The sequence below is a fragment of the Macrobrachium rosenbergii genome, chromosome 48 (genome assembly GCF_040412425.1).
Source record: "Macrobrachium rosenbergii isolate ZJJX-2024 chromosome 48, ASM4041242v1, whole genome shotgun sequence".
Taxonomy (NCBI): domain Eukaryota; kingdom Metazoa; phylum Arthropoda; class Malacostraca; order Decapoda; family Palaemonidae; genus Macrobrachium; species Macrobrachium rosenbergii.
The window spans coordinates 24,016,510-24,022,275 of record NC_089788.1 but is presented as its reverse complement, the minus strand read 5'-3'; positions in this window follow the sequence as shown (position 1 = coordinate 24,022,275).

Genomic DNA, 5,766 nt, shown 5'->3' with positions numbered 1-5,766 from the left:
CTATTTGGCCACAAATATCATTTAATATCCAATTCAGTAAACCGCGGGAATTATTTACACCCAAAGGGAATTATATTTGATGAGCGCATCGTCAACTGCAGGATTCGAACATCACACATAGCTTTCATTTATATCGAAAACGTTGTTTCTCCATCTTTTCATCATCTTATCATCATAATCACAGCAATTTTATACTTGATATAAGTAAATTATTTGAAATATATCTTCCTTATTTCTGTTAGTAAAGGCATCAAGCAATAATCTTTGGAGAAGCGTTTCTTTGGAGCATTTTTTTGGCTCAGCAATATCATTAACTATATACCTAAAAGCTTCAGTGATTAATTACATAGCCGTTAAAAGGTTTCTAATTTCTTCATGATTTTGGAGGAACGCCAAGGTCACGTATCCTTTTCGTTCGTCTTTGGTGATTTTTCATTTGTTCCCAGTTTTGTTTTTCATCTTGTTACTAGCATCTTATTTGGACAGTATACATATCTAATTGTCAGTTGTGAGCGCACAGTAGTCCACCTGGGATATAAGATGTGTGTGTGTGTGTATATATATATATATATATATATATATATATATATATATATATATATATATATATATATATATATATATATATATATATATATATATATATATATATATATATATATATATATATATATATATATATATATATATATATATATGTATATATATATTTATATATATATATATATATATATATATATATATATATATATATATATATATATATATATATATATATATATATATATATATATATATATATATATATATATATATATATATATATATATATATATATATATATATATATATATACATACATATATATATATATATATATATATATATATATATATATATATATATATATATATATATATATATATATATATATATATGATTGTTTGTATTTAGATATATGTGTTTATATAAATATAAATATATATGTGTATATTATTATATATATATATATATATATATATATATATATATATATATATATATATATATATATATATATATATATATATATATATATATATATATATATATATATATATATATATTGTTATGAATTCCACTAATTTTCTCGATCTTTCATAACTCTTAGATGGAACTACAGTCTCTTCATTATATAATTTTCCACAGTAGATAGTCATGCAGGGGAATAAAATAACCAGCAAAACTTGCATCTATTTTCACCACTTTATATAAATTATGTACAAAAGCCAATACACCCAGATTTTTGTAAGTATGTACAGCTATCACCACAGGATAATGAACTCCCAACCCAAGACAGGAAAATTCGAATGTAAGTTTTACAAAGGACGAGAACCCGAAAAGATGTAAGATTTACAAAGGATGAGAACCCGAAAAGAAACTAAATAATTGTATTCTTACCAGCAGATGGCATTAGAAGTAAAGTAATTTCATAGTTACCAACAGATGGTGTTAGGAGTATGAAGTTTATACAAATCGAATATAAATTAAATTGGTTGGGTTTTGACATATTCCTCCCCTTTTGAGAGTGAAATCATGTGAAAAAATTACAAAATTGAGTTCAAAATAATTACATAACATACATAATAATTTGACGAGGTTCAACACAAGTTGCGAAGAGTACAAACAACAAGTATATTGTTTTGACATTGAGGACTCTTTAATATCTGACATAGCTGGGAGTTGAGGTAGGCGTGACAGTGCATCTGCAATATTATTTTTAAATCCTGGAATTTTTCTAACTTCAATATTGAAGGACGACAGTATGTACAACCACCTTAGTAGTTTTTGGTTGCATGTGGTCTGAGTAAACTACGACTTCCTCAAGACCTTCCAAGTAGGGATGAAAGTGCAACACAGAATCGACGATGCTAAATAATTCTTTCTCAATGGTTGCCTTTGAAGGATCCTGAATGATAGGAAATCGGTAACAGCTGCTCCAACAGAGGCAATGAGGATGCACCTTCACTTAATTCCTGTAATAACACGCCACCAAAGCCAATTTTACTTGCATCAACCTAAAGGAAAGAGGGTTTTGTGAAGTCAGGAGCTTTGCAGAAGTGGCTTTAATATCATAAATAGTTTTAATTGCTCAAAGGCCCTTTCATGTTCATTAGTCCATTTAAAAGGCACTTTAGTGGAAGCAAGAGCAAAAAGTGGGGCTGTAATAAGAGAAAAGTTTGGGCAAAACCTTGAATAATAAGAAACCTTGCCCAAGAAAGTTTTAAGCTCTTTTCTATTCCATGGCACTGGATATTATTTAATGGCACTGACGTTTACGTCTTTTGGAATTATAGTGCCACTGCCAGTAACATGACCAAGATATATCACCTGACCTTTTCCAAAAGAGCTCTTAGCAAGATTGATGGTCAAGTTTGTTCCTTCAGTCTCTCGAAAAGTGAAGTTAGTATTTGTATATGTTCTTCCCAGGTGTCTGTTGTTACTACAGTGTCATCAAGATACACGTATACTTTCGGAAGACCCCTGATGATGTCTTGCATGGTTCTCTGAAATGTGGCAGGTGCATTTGAAAGACCAAATGGTAAGACATTATATTCAAAAAGACCAAAAGGGGTGATAAAAGCCGAAGTTTCTTTTCCCCTTTTTGTTAACCTAATCTGATAATACCCTTTCAGTAAGTCTATCTGGGTCAAATACTTTGCCTTACTAACAGAATCTATTATATCTGTAATTCTGGGCAAAGGATAAGCATCTTTTATGGTTTTTAAATTGAGTTTCCTGTAGTCAGTACACATACGATAAGTATTGTTAGGTTTTTTACCAGAATACATGGAGAGACCCAAGGAGACTTACTTGGCTTAGCTAAGTTATTTTCTAATACATACTCAACCTCTTGTTTTAAGACAGGTAAAAGAATATGTGATACCCTACAAAAAGATTGTCGTATTGGTTGAGTATTAGGCTCCAATACCACATCATGCAGTATACGGGTGCAACTTCCTGGCTTTTCTGGACAAATCGAAGCATACTGCTGAATGAGTGCGCTCAAATCATCTTGCACAGGTGATGAAAATTCTAGGAACTGTGGAAGGGATTCCAAAATTTCTGAGTTCTCCATGTCCTCCCAAAATAGGGTGGACTTCACACTGAAACTTCTCTCATCATCCACTTCCATTTCTTCATCTTCGGTGGGAGTCTTAACATCAATCTGTGACTTTGGGGTATGGGAAGTTAGCAGAACATTCTTACTAGTCAAACGTCCAGAGTCATGAACTAAATGGTTGATTATACCTGTAGAAGCTTCATGGTAAGGTTTAATCAAGTTTATGTGGACAAGCTGAGTGGATTTACGTCTGTCAGGAGTAGCTATGGCATAGTTAGTTTTAGTTGCCCTTCTGACTATTTCATAAGGTCCCATGAATTTTTCTCTGAAAGGAGATCCAGGTATTGGATGACATACAAGTACCTTATCACCACACTTAAACCCTCCAAACTTAGCCTTTTTGTCATAGTGGGCTTTCATGTGTTCCTGAGAATGCTGTAGATTTTTACATGTAGAATCATGCATATTAATTAGTTTTTCTTGTAAAGATTTTAAGTAATTTGAGATGCTCGCCTGCATTTCATTTTGAGAACCTTTTAGGATGCGTTCCTTTACCATACTTAGGTTAGTTCGAGGTCTACAGCCGAACAGTAGTTCAAACGAAGAAACTCCTGTAGATTCATTTAGTACAATGCAAAGTATATACATTAGTAGGTCCAGATCCTCATCCCAGTCTTTTTCAGTTTCTGTCACATGCTTCCTTAACAGATTTTTAATAGTCTGGTGGACCCTTTCTAAGGCCCCATTTGACTGGAGATGATAAGCAGAGGCATAAACATTAACTATATTAAACTGATGGAGTGCACTTTGAAACAAAGTACTGGTGAAATTAGTACCTCTATCGCACCAAGGCCCAACACAGTCAATTATTAGCTTTTCAAATGGGTTTTTAGGAACAACAATAGGTATAAGTGGCGCTGGTGGAATCTTTTCATTCGGTCTACCTGTGACCTGACACACATGACACGAATCAATAAAGTTCTTCACTTCCTTCTTCATCCTTGGCCAATAGAAGTCTTCCAGGAGATGTTTATAAGTCTTAGTGACACCAAGATGGCTTTCTGCAGTATGTGCTAATTCCATTATCGAAATTCTGAGGGAGCAAGACACAACCAACTGATGGCAATCTTGCTACGAGTCCATAGCAGGTAGAGTAGGAGACCTGTAATGACGCATTAAAATGTTATTCTCAAGATAAAATAAAGGTAATTTATTACTCTTATCTGAAGGATCTTTAACCTTAAAGAAATCTTCAAGGCTATCATCTGATCTCTGAAGCTTCACAAGATCATCACGCACAAGACCAACCAAGTCAGCTATATTCTGAGTGGGTTGGCTGTAGAATCATCCATTGCAGATTACGATGTAGCAGAACAAGGGGTAAATTAACTGGCAAGGCAGAACCTCTTGTTGGAACACCTCATTTTCTAAAACATACTCAGGTTTTGCAACAATAAGGTTAGGCAAGACATTCCCTTCGGCTAAATCATTACCTAATAAGATATCAGCCTTCTCACAAGGCAATTCTCTTTCTAATAAAGCTACTTCTGTTTTACCAGTGTAGTAAGGCCAATCAATGTTCATAGTAACCACAGGTAATATGAATTTACTGGAAAGATCAGTGACAGTAACATATTAGTAGGCTGGGTTAAATGCTTTAGTTTACCACTTACTAATGTCTGCGATGATCCTGTGTCCATCAACAACTTTACAGGGAAAACATTTACAGTACCAGAACAGAGGAAATTAGAGAAGTCATCAGAGACTTGGGAACAATGAAGAGCAAGCTTCGTTTGAGCTTTGCTCTTTGTAAGATTTTCTGGCCTACTTCCTGTAGGTTGCTGAGAAGTCTGTACAACCTTTGATATTTGACATCGGGGGTTAGGACAATTTTGTATATTATGCCCTCTCTGCTTACAAAATGAACAAAAGTTGCTTTGACTTGCCTTTTCAGGAGAATAGCTTTTTTTTGACTTTGTGGATGAGATTATATTCAGCAGCAAGAAGAGCCACTTTCTTTCCATCCTTCACCTGCCGTTCTCTGATGAACATTGAAATATTGCTGGGAATTTTCCTCAAAAATTCTTCCAATACCATAAAATTCTGCAATTGCTCAAAAGTAGTTATATTTTCACTGTCAAGCCATTTTTAAAACTGTTTCCATTTAAGCTGAAACAATTCCAAATAAGTCTGAGAGCTTCCTTTAACATACTGATTCTCTGGCCACTGCAATGTTGTTGCCGTATCCTCGAAAGTACTGAAAAAAGTATCTGGATCTCTTTCATAAAAAATGGGTAAAAGTTTACGAGCCTTAGTGAGGGAAAAAGACTTCGCAGTCTCCTTTTCTCTGCCTCTCTCCTCCAACCTAATGGTAGCCAGTTGTCGTTCCATTTCCAGCTTCTCCTGTCGTTTCAGTGCTAGTAGCCTTTCCCTTTGTTCGTATTCAGCTTTCTGAGGCAAAGCTAAATTTGCAACTTAAAAATTTTCAGCGTCTTGCCATGCTAGAACAGCAGCAGTTTTCTCTCTCTGTAATTCCAGCTGTAACTTCAATTTAACGAGTTGTGGATCCTCGACAGCTGCACCCACACCTCTTCCTAAGGTAAGGTGACATAGGGGAGAAGCTTCTTGTGAATTGAAGATTTGACCACCGAGAAGTCCAAAAT